General features: G+C 42.6%; 1 long non-coding RNA gene across 1 annotated transcript in view; it reads left to right on the forward strand.

Annotated features, from left to right (window-relative positions):
- Positions 1 to 15,504, forward strand: part of LOC126416417 (uncharacterized) — a 1,461,459-nt gene that overhangs the window by 777,705 nt on the left and 668,250 nt on the right. Inside the window, exon 3 of the long non-coding RNA XR_007575454.1 lies at positions 9,829 to 9,879. This is a non-coding gene — a long non-coding RNA (uncharacterized LOC126416417). The remainder of the gene's footprint in view (positions 1 to 9,828; positions 9,880 to 15,504) is intronic.

A 15,504-nucleotide genomic window follows, 5' to 3' on the forward strand; every position in this document is an offset into this window, starting at 1 on the left:
GCGCCGTAAGGTATTTGGGATGTGGACTGCTGAGTGGCATGGCATGACATCTCCGAATAAACTGCGGGCTGTTAAGGAGACGACCGATGTGTGGCGGGCCTCCCTGCGGGCTTCTCGCAGGGACTCTGTCGTGCTGTGTTGGCTCCGCATCGGCCATACCTGCCTGACGCACGGCCATCTTTTGCGTCAGGAGGATCCCCCCCTGTGTTGGTGTGGGTCCCGGCTGACAGTCGCCCACATTCTGTTGGAGTGTCCCCGACTGCGCACCCTCCACCAGTCTTTTAATCTCCCGGGCATTTTGCCTCTGGTTTTATGCGATGATGCCTCCATGGCTGACGACGTTTTAAATTTTATCCGTGGTAGTCCTTTTTATGGTTCCATTTAGGGAGGTCCTGCACCTTTCCCTTTCTGTGTCTCTTGTGCTCAAGTCTCTCACATTTGGTTGCAGATTTTAGTGTGTAGTCGGATGGTTGACACTCTCCCTTTTTTTTTGTTCTCGTGGTCAGACAACCAGTCTCCGGCCATCATCTTTTCTTCTGTTTCTTTCTGTCTGGTGTTCAACTGTACTCTTCTTGTCTGCAGTGTTCGTTGCCGCATTTGTGTTCTTTCAGTGCCTGGGGGGGAGTCTCCTTCCCCCTTTGGTTTTTACCTGCTCCGCAAATTTTCGGCTCGCCTGTTTTTGGAATGGGGGACTGATGACCTTTGCTGTTTAGTCCCCCTTAAACATCCTAACAACCACCATCATATGCAGCTATCTTACAACAACTGAGGACATGTATACTGTTTTTGGACAACACATCCATAAAAGAGGACTGTAGCTCTCATTTGTATTCTGTGTTTTCCCAAGTACACATTTTTTCAACAGTTCAGGACTGGACAGGTACCTGAAAGTTGGTTTCATAACATCTAAAAAAGTAAGTGGCAAACCATGTTTGTGAGCTATAGCTTTCCATTGGCTTCTGCCTGAAGATATTTGCACTGCCATATGTCACAAAAAGAACCTTGAGGATTATCATCTGCGGAGAGTTTGTGAAAGAATGTTGCCGACACGGCTTGCTGCACTGTTTTCACACTATGTAAGTTACCCCTGATAGCTTTTCCATAATATATTTCTGAAGTGTGAATTTACTTGTCTGTCAGCCTGTTAACACCTCCCAGTGGCTTTCCATCTTCTAATTTCTTGCCTTTCATTTCTTTCTTCAATCTGAGAAGTCCACCTCACAGCCTACTAGACTCATCTGCAGTCCGCTTCGATTCTGTAAACGGGAAATTAATGCACAAAAAATTTCTAGCGAAGAGAAGGTGTGGATCACAGCATAGAAAGAGGGGGCGCGGCAAGCGCCCACGCCCAAACTTTTTAAAAAGATATTCTTAGCCAGAATTCGATTATGAAACTTTGTGTTGTTATTCTTCAGGAATCACTTTAAAAAATACGCTATAAAAATGAAATTCGAAATTTTTGCAGTTTTTCCCTACATCTGACCTTCAATTGCCATCGATTCTAATTTAATTGACTTTAAACCACATCTGGTCTATGTTCATATATTCAGATTGGAAGGAGTGGATATTATCTATGAGGAAGTAGTGGTTCGACGTGAAATCGCTCCGTATCCAAAACCTCAGGTGTTTCACTGTTGTCTCTGCTTACTGATATTGGCTGGCAGTTGTGTCTTAGAGCCTTCCTATCGGACTGTTGCACGTTGATAACCCACGTCTATGTATTCTACACGCTAGTTGGCGCTAGACAGATGTCGGTCATCTCCATACGTCGATATTCTTCGTCCTCTTGACGGACGAACAAATTGAAATTTGTGATACGCATAGGTGGATTGCCACTGTGCAGCGGATGTCATTTACGAAATAATAAGCACAAGATAGGATTTCGATCCGGCCGGTATGGCCGAGCGCTTCTAGACACTACAGTCTGGAACCGCGCGACCGCTACGGTCGCTGGTTCGAATCCTGCCTCGAGCATGGATGTGTGTGATGTCCTTAGGTTAGTTAGGTTTAAGTAGTTCTAAGTTATAGGGGACTGATGACCTCAGAAGTTAAGTCCCATAGTGCTCAGAGCCATTTGAACGATTTGGAAAATATCGCTTAAGTAGCGGTTTTGTTGGACTTGTCATGCTCCGAACTGTCAATGGTTCCCTCAGTCACTGCTGCTCTAGACACTGCCACTAAGTCAGTTTAAGAGAACTTTTTACGATGTATATTGTAGACATCCAATCTAAGCTCTTCTCTGTAGCAACAATGCTCTGGCGAGGTACAGCGCCGCCTCGTACGCTTCACAAAGTCTTTTACTGATTCCGAAAAACAGTCGATAGACGGCAGTTTTATAAAACGGCTACTCTACTGCATTGCAGTACACTGCTGTGACAGCAACCCTGAGTTAGACCCTCCAGACAGTTCTTGTAATTTATCGTCACCGTTTCCGTGTTGTTGTTTTGCCTTTGGAGCAGCTCTCCACGTTGCTCCATCCCTTACAAACAGCTTCATCACCGAATAAGCATTGCAGCCTACCATCATTTGAATCTGTTTGATACTGTGAAGCATTGGTCTCCGTCTACAGCTTTTATCCCAATGTTTCCATCGCCAGATTGACGATTCCTTGATGCCTCAGGGTGTCCTATCAAGCGATCCCCTCTTTTAACCAAGTTGTGCCTTAGTTCCATTGTTTCCCACCAATCCAATAAAGTACCTTCCCATTAGTTATCCTATCTACCCTTTTAATCTTGAACATTCTTCTGTAGCACCACATTTCAAAAGCTACTGTTCTCTTCTTGGCTGTATTGGTTATGGTCCACTTTTAAATTCCGTGCAAGACCAGATTCCTGACAAACACCTCCAAACAGACTCGGTAACACTGAAATTAGCACTTTTTTTTTATCTGTACTGTTATACAAAGACAAGTCCGTATTTAACTTCATTACAAAAAAAAAATCTCTAAGATTCTTGACCGATTTACTTCAAATTTTTGCACGGTTCTCCAACAAACAAACTGATGGACATAGCCTATATATTTTGATACATAAAAATATAATACGTAAAGCGGAAACATTAAAACCAAGAATCTTGAAAATATCTTGAGCGATTTACTTCATATAATACATATACACGGTGGTCCACTGATCGTGACCGGGCCAAATATCTCACGAAAAAAGCGTCAAATGAAAAACCTACAAAGAACGAAACTTGTTTAGCTTTTCTTGAAAATATCTTGACCGATTTACTTCATATAATATGTATACACGGTGGTCCACTGATCGTGACCGGGTCAAATATCTCACGAAAAAAGCGTCAAATGAAAAAATAACGAAACTTGTTTAGCTTTTCACCATTTTATATATCGGGGGTCCATTGATAGTGACTCGGCCAAATATCTCACGAAATAAGCGTCAAACAAAAAAACTACAAAGGACGAAACTTGTTTAGCTTGAAGGGGGAAACCAGATGGCGCTATGGTTGGCCCGCTAGATGGCGCTGCCATAGGTCAGACGGATATCAACAGCGTTTTTAAAATAGGAACCCCCATTTTTTATTACACATTAGTGCAGTATGTAAAAAAATATGAATGTTTTAGTTGGACCACTTTTTTCGATTTGTGATAGATGCCGCTGTAATAGTCACAATCATATAGCTCACATAGCAATTTTAGACGAACAGTTGGTAACAAGTAGGTTTTTTAAATTAAAATACAGAACATAGGTACATTTGAACATTTTATTTCGGTTGTCCCCCCCATGAGCCATAGACCTTGCCGTTGGTGGGGAGGCTTGCGTGCCTCAGCGATACAGATGACCATACCGTAGGCGCAACCACAACGGAGGGGTATCTGTTGAGAGGCCAGACAAACATGTGGTTCCTGAAGAGGGGCAGCAGCCTTCTCAGTAGTTGCAGTGGCGACGGTCTGGATGATTGACTGATTTGGCCGTGTAACACTAACCACAACGGCCTTGCTGTGCTGATACTGCAAACGGCTGAAAGCAAGGGGAAACTACAGCTGTAATTTTTCCCAAGGACATGCAGCTTTACTGTATGGATGTATGATGATGGCGTCCTCTTGGGTAAAATATTCCGGAGGTAAAATAGTCCCCCATTCGGATCTCCGGGCGGGGACTACTCAGGAGGACGTCGCTGTGAGGAGAAAGAAAACTGACGTTCTACGGATCGGAGAGTGGAATGTCAGATCCATTAATCTGGCAGGTAGGTTAGAAAATTTAAAAAGGGAAATGGATAGGTTAAAGTTGGATATAGCGGGAATTAGTGAAGTTCGGTGGCAGGAGGAACAAGACTTTTGGTCAGGTGAATACAGGGTTATAAATACAAAATCAAATAGGGGTAATGCAGGAGTAGGTTTAATAATGAATAAAGCAATAGGAATGCGGGTAAGCTACTACAAACAGCACAGCGAACGCATTGTTGTGGCCAAGATAGACACGAAGCCCACGCCTACGACAGTAGTACAAGTCTATATGCTTACTGGCTCTACAGATGACGAAGAAATTGAAGAAATGTATGAAGAAATTATTCAGATAGTGAAGGGAGACGAAAATTTAATAGTCATGGGTGACTGGAATTCCATAGTAGGAAAAGAAAGAGAAGGAAACGTAGTAGGTGAATATGGATTGGGGTTAAGAAATGAAAGAGGAAGCCACCTGGTGGAATTTTGCACAGAGCACAACTTAATCACAGCTAACACTTGGTTCAAGAATCATAAAAGAAGGTTGTATTCATGGAAGAAACCTGGAGATACTGCCAGGTTTCAGATAGATTATATAATGGTAAGACAGAGATTTAGGAACCAGGCTTTAAATTGTAAGACATTTCTATGGGCAGATGTGGACTCTGACCACAATCTGTTGGTTATGAACTGCAGATTAAAACTGAAGAAACTGCAAAAAGGTTGGAATCTAAGGAGACGGGATCTGGATAAACTGACTAAACCAGAGGTTTTACAGAGTTTCACGGACAGCATAAGGGAACAATTGACAAGAATATGGGAAAGAAATACAGTAGAAGAAGAATGGGTAGCATTGAGGGATGAAGTAGTGAAGGCAGCAGAGGATCAAGTAGGTAAAAAGAAGAGGGCTAGTAAAAATCCTTGGGTGACAGAAGAAATATTGAATTTAATTGACGAAAGGAGAAAATACAAAAATGCAGTAAATGAAGCAGGCAAAAAAGGAATACAAACTTCTCAAAAATGAGATCGACGATAGGTGCAAAATGGCTAAGGAGGCATGGCTAGAGGACAAATGTAAGGATGTAGATGCTTGTCTCACTAGGGGTAAGATAGGTACTGCCTACAGGAAAATTAAAGAGAAAAGAGAACCACTTGTATGAAAATCAAGGTCTCAGATGGAAACCCAGTTCTAAGCAAAGAAGGGAAAGCGGAAATGTGGAAGGAGTATATAGAGGGTCTATACAAGGGCGATGTACTTGAGGGAAATGTTATAGAAATCGAAGAGGATGTAGATGAAGGTGCAATAGGAGATACGATACTGCGTGAAGAGTTTGAGAGATCACTGAAAGACCTAAGTCGAAACAAGGCCCCGGGAATAGACAACATTCCATTAGAACTACTGACAATTTTGGGAGAGCCAGTCCTGACAAAACTCTACCATCTGGTGAGCAAAATGTATGAGACAAGCGAAATACCCTCAGACTATAAGAAGAATATAATAATTCCAATCCCAAAGAATGCAAGCGTTGACAGATGTGAAAATTACCGAACTATCAGTTTAATAAGTCACGCTGCATAATACTAACGCGAATTCTTTACAGACGAATGGAGAAACTGGTAGAAGCCGGCCTCGGGGAAGATCAGTTTGGATTCCATAGAAATATGGGAACACGTGAGGCAATACTGACCCTACGACTTATTTTAGAAGCTACACTAAGAAAAGGCAAACTTACGTTTCTAGTATTTGTAGTCTTACAGAAAGCTTTTGACAATGTTGACTGGAATACTCTCTATCAAATTCTGAAGGTTGTAGGTGTAAAATACGGGGAGCGAAAGGCTATTTACAATTTGTACAGAAACCATATGGCAGTTATAAGAGTCGAGGGACATGAAAGGAAAGCAGTGGTTGGGAAGGGAGTGAGACAGGGTTGTAGCCTCTCCCCGATGCTATTCAATCTGTATATTGAGCAAGCAGTAAAGGGAACAAAAGAAAAGTTCGGAGTGGGTATTAAAATCCAGGGAGAAGAAATAAAAACTTTGAGGTTCGCCGATGACATTGTAATTCTGTCAGAGACAGCAAAGGACTTGGAAGAGCAGTTGAAAGGAATGGACAGTGTCTTGAAAGGAGGATATAAGATGAACATCAACAAAATCAAAACGAGGATAATGGAATGTAGTCAAATTAAGTCGGGTGATGGTGAGGGAATTAGATTGGAAGATGAGACACTTAAAGTAGTAAAGGTGTTTTGCTATTTGGGGAGCAAAAAACTGATGATGGTCGAAGTAGAGAGGATATAAAATGTAGACTGGCAATGGCAAGGAAAACGTTTCTGAAGAGGAGAAATTTGTTAACATCGAGCATTGATTTAAATGTCAGGAAGTCGTTTCCGAAAGTATTTGTATGGAGTGTAGCCATGTATGGAAGTGAAACATGGACAGTAAATAGTTTGGACAAGAAGAGAATAGAAGCTTTCGAAATGTGATGCTGCAGAAGAATGCTGAAGAGTAGATGGGTAGATCACATAACTAATGAGGAGGTACTGAATAGGATTGTGGACAAGAGGAGTTTGTGGCACAACTTGACTTGAAGAAGGAATCGGTTGGTAGGACATGTTCTGAGGCATTAAGGGATCACCAATTTAGTATTGGAGGGCAGAGTGGAGGGTAAAAATCGTAGAGGGTGACCAAGAGAAGAATACACTAAGCAGATTCAGAAGGATGTAGCCTGCAGTACGTACTGGGAGATGAAGGATCTTGCACAGGATAGAGTAGCATGGAGAGCTGGATCAAACCAGTCTCAGGACTGAAGACCACAACAACAAGAAGATTTCGTTTGTTCCAATGTGATACATGTACCTTTGTGAAGTTATCGTTTCTGAGAACGCATTCTGTTACAGCGTGATGACCTGTAAATACCACATTAATGCAATAAATGCTCAAAATGATGTTCGTCAACCTCAGTGCATCTGGCAACACGATATCGACTTTTTCCGCAAATGTTAAACGGTCCATTTTAACGCGGCTAATGTATCACGAAGCAAATACATGTTACGTGATACCACGTACTTACACGTTTGTGACTATTACAGCGCCATCTATCACAAAACGAAAAAAGTGGCCCAGCTAAAACATTCTTACTTCTTTACGTACTACACGAATATGTAATAAAAAATGGGGGTTCCTATTTAAAAAAACGTTGTTGATATCTGTTTCACTTATGGCAGCGCCATCTAGCGTTCTTATTTCTTTACGTACTACACGAATATGTAATAAAAAATGGGGGTTCCTATTTAAAAAAGCGTTGTTCATATCTGTTTGACTTATGGCAGCGCTATCTGGCGGGCCAACCATAGCGCCATCTGGTTTCCCCCGTCAAGCTAGACGAGTTTCGTTCTTTGTAATTTTTTTTTATTTGATGCTTATTTCGTGAGATATTTGGCCCAGTCACTGTCAATGGACCACCCTATGATGTGTGTGTGTGTGTGTGTGTGTGTGTATACAGTGCTTAAAGAGGAAACGTTGTTACCAAAATGCTTGATACATTTAATTCATTTTTTCAATGTTTGTTGTATATATATATACGTATACAATAAATAAGGAGAAAATGTCAATAGCGAAAGAAAGTCTCGAAGAGTTCTTGACCGATTTTCTCCAAAATTTTAACAAGGTACCATAATAAAAATCCGGACGGACACACATACACTTTCTTTTAACAATAATGTACAAGTCTTCTCTTAGAACCGACTGCAAGAAAGAAAATCTGTTCTGTGGAAAAGAGCGACTTAATATTATTTCTTGCAGCCAGTTTTAACTCCCACATTAGCTAAACTGTTTGTCCCGCACACATTATTTTCACATAGATAAATATAATTTTAAAGAAAAATTTTATTCACAACAATATGCTGTTTTGTTTTCTTCCACGCAGTTGGTTTTAACAAAATGCAGGAAAGTTGTATTTGTAGTTCATATACTTGTGATTAGAATATTACTACGGAATCAGAGTCATCCGAAACTTTGTAATCCTTCACGTTCACAGACTAAAAATATGTGAAGTACTTTCATTGAAGCTACTACCAATCCAAATCCACCAGCTGGAGAGGTGTCCCTTATACCCTGTACACCAATGTTCTCAACCGATTTACCCACTCATTTTAAGTGTCTTCAATTCTCTACCAAGGTTTAGTCCGCAAAAACAAAGAACAAAGCTCAAGGTCAGAGAGAGAGGAAGGAGTAGGTGGAGTCAGAGAGGGGGAGGTGATGCGCAGAGAGAGGGGGGAGGAGCAGGAGATGGAGAAAGAGAGGGGGGGGGGTAGGAGAAGGACGGAGTGAGGGGGCAATAGTGGTTCAGGACGTATACCCAGTCACCATACATATTTAGCAATTGCCAAGTATTGTCAGGTTCGCTAGTAAATTAAAATTATTCAGTACTAGTCTTTTTTCTATTGCCACCCTACATTTTATATCCTCTCTGATTGAGTTATTTTACCCAAATAGCGAAACTGATCCATGCCTTTTAACTTGTCATTTCCTCATTTAACTCACTCAGAAGCATCTGTTTTATTTCGACTACATTCCATTATCCATCTTTACCTTTTGTTGATTCTAATGTTGTTACGTCTTTTCAAGAAGTCGTTGTTTTCCTATAGGTTGGTATATATGGTGAAGGCTGTGTGATGTTGTGGGGCGTATGCAGTTGGAGTAACGTGTGACCCATCATACGTCTAGATACGACTCTGACAGGTGACAAATTCCTGTCTGATCACCTGCATACGTTCGTGTCCGTTGTGCATTCCGACGGTCTTAGGCAATTCCAGCGGGACAATGTGACACAGCACATGTCAAGAATTTCTACACAGTGTTTCCAGGAACACTCTTCTGAGTTTAAACACTTCCGCTGGCGACTAAACTCCCCAGACGTGAACATTATTGAGCATATCTGGGACGCTTTGCAACGTGCTGTTTAGAAGAGATCTCCACCCCCCTCGTACTCTTACGGATTTATGAAGAGACTTGCAGGGTTCGTGGTGTCAGTTCCCTCCAGCACTACTTCAAACATTAGTGGAGTCCATGCCACGTCGTTTTGCGGCATTTCTGCGTGCCCGGGTGGGGCCTACACGATATTAGGCAGGTGTACCAGTTTCTTTGGCTCTCTAGTGAATCAGAAGTGTCTCAATTATTTTTCTGTAGACTGCTGGGCCATCTGGGAGCTGTGACCCTGCAGGCTGAAGTTCCTTTCTTATGTATGAGAGTCGTCCACCCCGTCTTGAGTGACTGGTTGCCCGCCCCAGTGTGTGGTGTGCATGCGTGGGAAGAACATCCCTTGGGCTGTTCTGGTTCGGCCCTGCCTACTAGCCAGCACTGAAACGTCCTACATTTTAATACATTTCTTACGCAAGTAAACAGAACCCAGAAATCTCACCCTCTCCAAATGCATCACGAACAAGTAACGAGTTAAGAGAAAAACACTTTATTTCTTTTCTGGTGGTGGGTAATTCAGTGTCTGCGATAAGTAATCTCAAAACCAAGAAGGTTCTTGAAACACTGCTGCTGATGTTCACTTCTTGTTGCTTTCCACTTTTTTTTTAATGTTTTGTTATCCACTAGCACAGAAGAAAGGTTTCTAATTTGTATACTTCCTGCTGTTTCAGATTGCCGAGCAGTAAAAGTCTCCTCTAAATCGACGCAGTGGGTTTCAGCAGGTAAGACGGGCGACAATATTTCAAAATTAGCATCACCTCTACTCTTTTCCTAATTTATTCTTCTGTGTTCCCATTTACAGTGATTAAACACAACATAGTGAATAAAATTATCTTACGCCAAGTGAAGTCATCCCACATAGGGGAGGATAGCTAGATAGCGAGTGTGGTTAAGACCAGACGACAGACACAAGGGGCTGTAGGGTAGTGCTGGCCCCCACCCCACCGAACACGGGAACATGCTAGTGACGTAAAAATTCAGTAATAACACACTAACACACTAGTACTGAACCACTTCAATGGTTGGTATCAACGACTGGCGAGTACCACAACACTGACAGTCTTTACCAGAAGCGTTCCTACTTCGGCCGGATATAATGTACGGAGCGTAGATCTAAATAAAATGCGAACTAACTGTAGTTTGCACTTAACGCTAGTAAGAAGTACTGAGACGAAGATTCGCGGAATTTCAACAGCTAAATATTGTTTAAGGACTAGAAGATTTTACTAAAAGGGAATAGATTTCGCTCCTCATCGGCGTGTACACAGTCCAATTAACATTATGCACGAAATGTGTGTCTACCACTGCCGCTAACTAAAACAAACGGCACTCTGACCTGGGGTATAAATTATACTCGGTGATAAAATTAACTGTCTGGTAATTAACACTATGCTACCGTGTGTGCCGCCGAAATGGTGTTTCTATTTCATGCACAATACCAGCAGACAAATCAGGCATTGGCATGTATCATTTTTGTCAATTTTCTATTAGGAATGAAAACAAAAAATTATCTGTGTTTGTAGTGATCGAAAGAATCATTAAACAGTCGTAAAAAGAAATATAAGTAAGCATCCAATTGGGAAATGTGATTCCAGAGAGTTTCCGTGTTATGCGGACAGCTGCTTCTCGTGTCTACAACGCGATTTTATAAACGTCTCTAAGGCAACGTCTTGTCACACCTCTACAGACAGCTACCGTTTCCGCCTACAGCCGCTTGCGCTTCGCAATTTAATGCTGTTCAAAGCGCTGCCAGGTGTTAGGGATTTCCGTAATTTGTCTCGAATGTAAGAACGTCTTAGTGGCAAAGAATAAGTGTATTAAAACCTTATGCATGATGCAGAAATTTTTCACGCATCTCAGTGTTTATGACGTTTTACCTCTTGACCTATTTTCCGTACATTGATGTATTTGTGTGAGCACATTCAGAGGTATATGTGGATACTGTCTGCGAAATATGTTGCGAACAGAGTTGGTAGCAAAGAAGCAGTAAATTTAAACGTCACGCCTGATGCGCCGGTTTCTTACGTATCTCATTGTTCCTGACGTCGTATCTCGTGAAATACGCTAGCTAGATGCTTATTACCTCCAGAGAGATTACTGCATGACAGTAACACACACACACACACACACACACATTTTTATGATATGCATGGATTTCGATTAACGACCCAGCCGTCCTCTTGTTGTAACACCAAAATTCGCAGCATCTGAAGAAAACGGCTTTGTGGACAGGCAATATGTCGCGCATAAAATGTAAACAACACGGCAGATCACCGGAAGCTCCGTATCAATCAGTTGCGCCGAGAGAAAATGAGAGAACTCTCGATTTGTTTGAGTGATGGGGCTGCTAAGTGCTATACCACCTATTGCACTCCCCTGACTTAAGCCCTCGTGAGTTCAACTCGATTTATAAACTGAAGGAAACACTTCACGGCATTCGCTTCAGAACTGCTACAAATTCGTCGAGCAATAGACCGCGCCGCTCGAACTTTCAACACAACTGGCACTGCTATGAGTACCCTACGACTTCCACATCGCTGGCAACGGGTTATACACTATGCTGGTGACTACTTTGAAGGTCAGTAAAACTGTGAAACACGTGTCTATTTTGTACGAGCTGTAAATAAATAGTTGCCACTATTAATGTTCCAACCATAGTATTTTTGTTACTGTCTACTAGTTCTAGCACATATTATTTTGTGGGTGTTGGTTTCTGATTCTTAGTTACTTGTGGATCAATGACAAAAGTTTATAAGCTGTACACTGAAACTGGCTGCTAATTAAGTCAGTCCATGGCAGGTATCTCTAAACCAACCGATCGTATATGAGAAGAAGAGCCATCAAACGATACCACAGCCACAACTCAGCGCAACGCTTGGAAGCAGACCGTTAATTGATGACACATTGTTAGTTGCAACAGTTTTTCTTCGACAGATTAATTTTGTAGTAAATATCCTAATTATGTAACTTGGCCACCTTCCTTTACAAAAAAAAAAGTAGTTCCTAAGCTTTTATTCAGATCTGTTACCATCTGACGCTACAAATTCGTGCTTGAAATATATTTTCCACTCATGTACTTGGTTTTATCATAGCTCTACTGGTAGTGACAATAGTAAGCAAAGTTGGATGACGCAGTTGGCCGTTATAGCCCGACAAAAAGTTCAGCTGCCTAACTGGAAAGAGTTTTCTTCTTTCATACACAATACAACTTTTCCTTTGCAAAGTGTGAAGTTCTGTGTTAAGTGTGTCTGTCGACTGTACGTGCCCATAATGGGTGTGTTTGTACTTCAGTGTTTTCTTTGGGTTGTTTGGCAATAACAGAAGGCAGAGGGAGCAACTCGACACAATGCGCAGCCTGTTCTTTTCGAATATCAAGAAGGCGACCGCAGAGCTTAGCATCTACCATCAACAGTGTCCGAGAACTTCACCCACGAGTCACTACGAGAAGGTTTGGAATTTAATCCATAGTCCAGTCGCCGGCCGAAGTGGCCGAGCGGTTCTAGGCGCTTCAGTCTGGAACAGCGCGACCGCTACGCTCGCAGGTTCGAATCCTGCCTCGGGCATGGATGTGTGTGATGTCCTTAGGTTAGTTAGGTTTAAGTAGTTCTAAGTCTAGGGGACTGATGACCTCAGACGTTAAGTCCCGTAGTGCTCAGAGCCATTTGAGCCATAGTCCAGTCAACGAAGGGAAATTAGGGGAAAAATTACCGTAGTAGAAAAATTTTTGTTGAGTTGTAGGAGGGAGTGCCACGAACAACATACCGAAAATCTTGACCAGTGAGGTGAGAGTTTAAGGTCGAGGGTCCGTTTGAATAACTCTGAAACCGCGGCTTCCAGCAATACTGTTTTCTGAAACAAAATTAAACTGCTTTATATTTCGTACAAAAAAGATCTCATTATTTCTCTAGGATTATTAGGTTTCACATTGCACGGGATGGAAAAATCGCAAGTTATTAAAGATAGTGTTTAAATGGTATATAAAATTAATTTTTATTGTTAAATTACGTTATCTGAGAACAAATATTAAATGTATATACCACGTCGAAGTGCAGTAGAGCCACCACATTAATGGATAATTTGTTTTATGGGGGTCTGACGAGCTGCAAGCTCGAGCTGGGATTTTTGTGTGGAAAATGTGACGCGCGTGCGTGAGGGAAGAAGGGTCTGCAAACTGGAGAGCGAGGGGGCGGGTCCCTCCCTACTCTCTCTAACCCCCTACATCACAAGAAACAACTGCAGGGTGTTTCACATTGTTATTACTGTCGTTTTGTCGAGTATCGGCAGCGGCGCAAAAAGTATCGACCACGACAGAGATTCTGTACAGCAAAGCGGTATCGCGAGGCACGAAGGAGATGCTAGGAGGAAGCCGTGTCACCCGTAGTTCCGAGGCGGCACCGCCACGACTCTGCTCTGAAATAGCGTCGCTACAGACCAGGAGCGAACTTCTGTCAGAGGTCGGGTCCTGCCCACTTCCGGGAAGTTCTTGCCCGAGTAACGTCGTTTTGCTGCCTGCTCACCGTGACACAGACCGTGTCAACCGTTGGACAATGAAGAGACTTCCGTCTCCTGTGAACTGTACCTATGCGCCAACGCTATCAGAACTCTTTCAACAAGTGTCTGCGAAATTACTTTTTCTAGTGATTGCAATGGAGCCGCAGTACGGCCAGTTTCAACTCTATCGATTCACCACACAGTAATCACTGCTCCTTTAGTGTGCTCTGAACCGCAAATCAACGTTAGCAGTTTCGTAGCTACAGCCGTGCCTGGTGATCTACGACAAGTTTTGTTGTAATTAATGGAGTATTACTTATTCCGAGTGTTCGAACTAACTGTATTGTTATGACCACCTCAGTGTCTAAGAAGTCGGACACAAAAATAACGGCGCTTCCACAGTTCGCTCTGTGAATTCCTGGCGACGCAGAGCGCAGACGCGCCGTAGTTGCGGGAGGGAGATATTTACTATCTACCACATGTATTAACAATACATGGAACACAGATAAGAGTTACTGCTAAGCCTAACTTAAGTACGCATATAGACACGTGTAATTCCTCCCAAACCGTTGTTTGTACACCACTAGAACCGAAATTGATTGTAGGTTATCCTGTACGACAGTTGCAGCTTTCTTCCAAGAAAGGTGACTCGGACTACGTTGAGCGCTGGTCGCTTTTCAGTTCCCAGACTATGGCTCTCCAGTACTTCTTGCCCAGTTTTCTTATATGAGTAGACAAAATGAGTTCACTCAGCTCTTGTTTATATATTTCAGCATTTACACTGACCAGCCAGAACATTATGAACACCGGCCTGCTATCGATATAAACCCGTCCAGGGGATAGCAGCGGTACCTGGCGATGAATGACTTCTGGTCAGACACGTACGGGGCATGAAGTATCAATGAACGTGCTGTACGTGTGTAGAATGGGGAAGTCGCGCGATCTATCTGAGTTCGACCGAGGGCAGATTCTGATGGCTCTAACTCCACGCGTTATTGGGTGTTCGAGGCCGGCCGAAGTGGCCGTGCGGTTAAAGGCGCTGCAGTCTGGAACCGCAAGGCCGCTACGGTCGCAGGTTCGAATCCTGCCTCGGGCATGGATGTGTGTGATGTTCTTAGGTTAGTTAGGTTTAAGTAGTTCTAAGTTCTAGGGGACTGATGACCACAGATGTTCAGTCCCATAGTGCTCAGAGCCATTTGAACCATTTGCCAAGAGATTGGATTGGTAAGTGTGGAACCTTGTTGCTTTCTGTCATTGAAAATGTATTTTACGGACGTAAAACAATGTTGTGGTCACCCTGTCGTGAGTTAATGAATGACCAGAAAGTTACTGCACTCCTCTCGGTATTAACTGTTACTGGCAGACTGCATAAATCTCCTCCATTCATGAATTGGTGGCACTTGTAGAACAGTCTACAGTGAATGGATTCAGTTACCACACATCCAAGTTATATCTTGTAAGATGGGTGTGAATTCGTCTAATGGATTGGGACTGACAATGTTCAGGTCCGGAAGAGTAATCTGCTGTAAGGCATTGCTTGACTTATGTTGAAATATCCTAAGTTCCATAACACCTAGCCGAGATACGTCTGTCACAAATGAAGTCATTGAAGCCTCTGGGCCTCTTGCAATGTGTAGAGAGCCGAGGCTGGGCTGATGCGTTCAATAACCCTAGTGCTGTGAAAAGTACTCCAGCCATTGATGGTGGAGAAAATAAAATCAACATTGTTGGACACATATTGACAGCATGTTACAATTGGCCCGGTCTCTTCCGTGTGATAGACAGCTGACAGCTCCAGCTGTTGAGCTTTTTTATGTAATAGCTCACTTAAAAGCTGCCAATTGGTACTCAATAAA

The sequence above is a fragment of the Schistocerca serialis genome, chromosome 8, assembly GCF_023864345.2.
Source record: "Schistocerca serialis cubense isolate TAMUIC-IGC-003099 chromosome 8, iqSchSeri2.2, whole genome shotgun sequence".
NCBI classification, from domain to species: Eukaryota; Metazoa; Arthropoda; class Insecta; order Orthoptera; family Acrididae; genus Schistocerca; species Schistocerca serialis.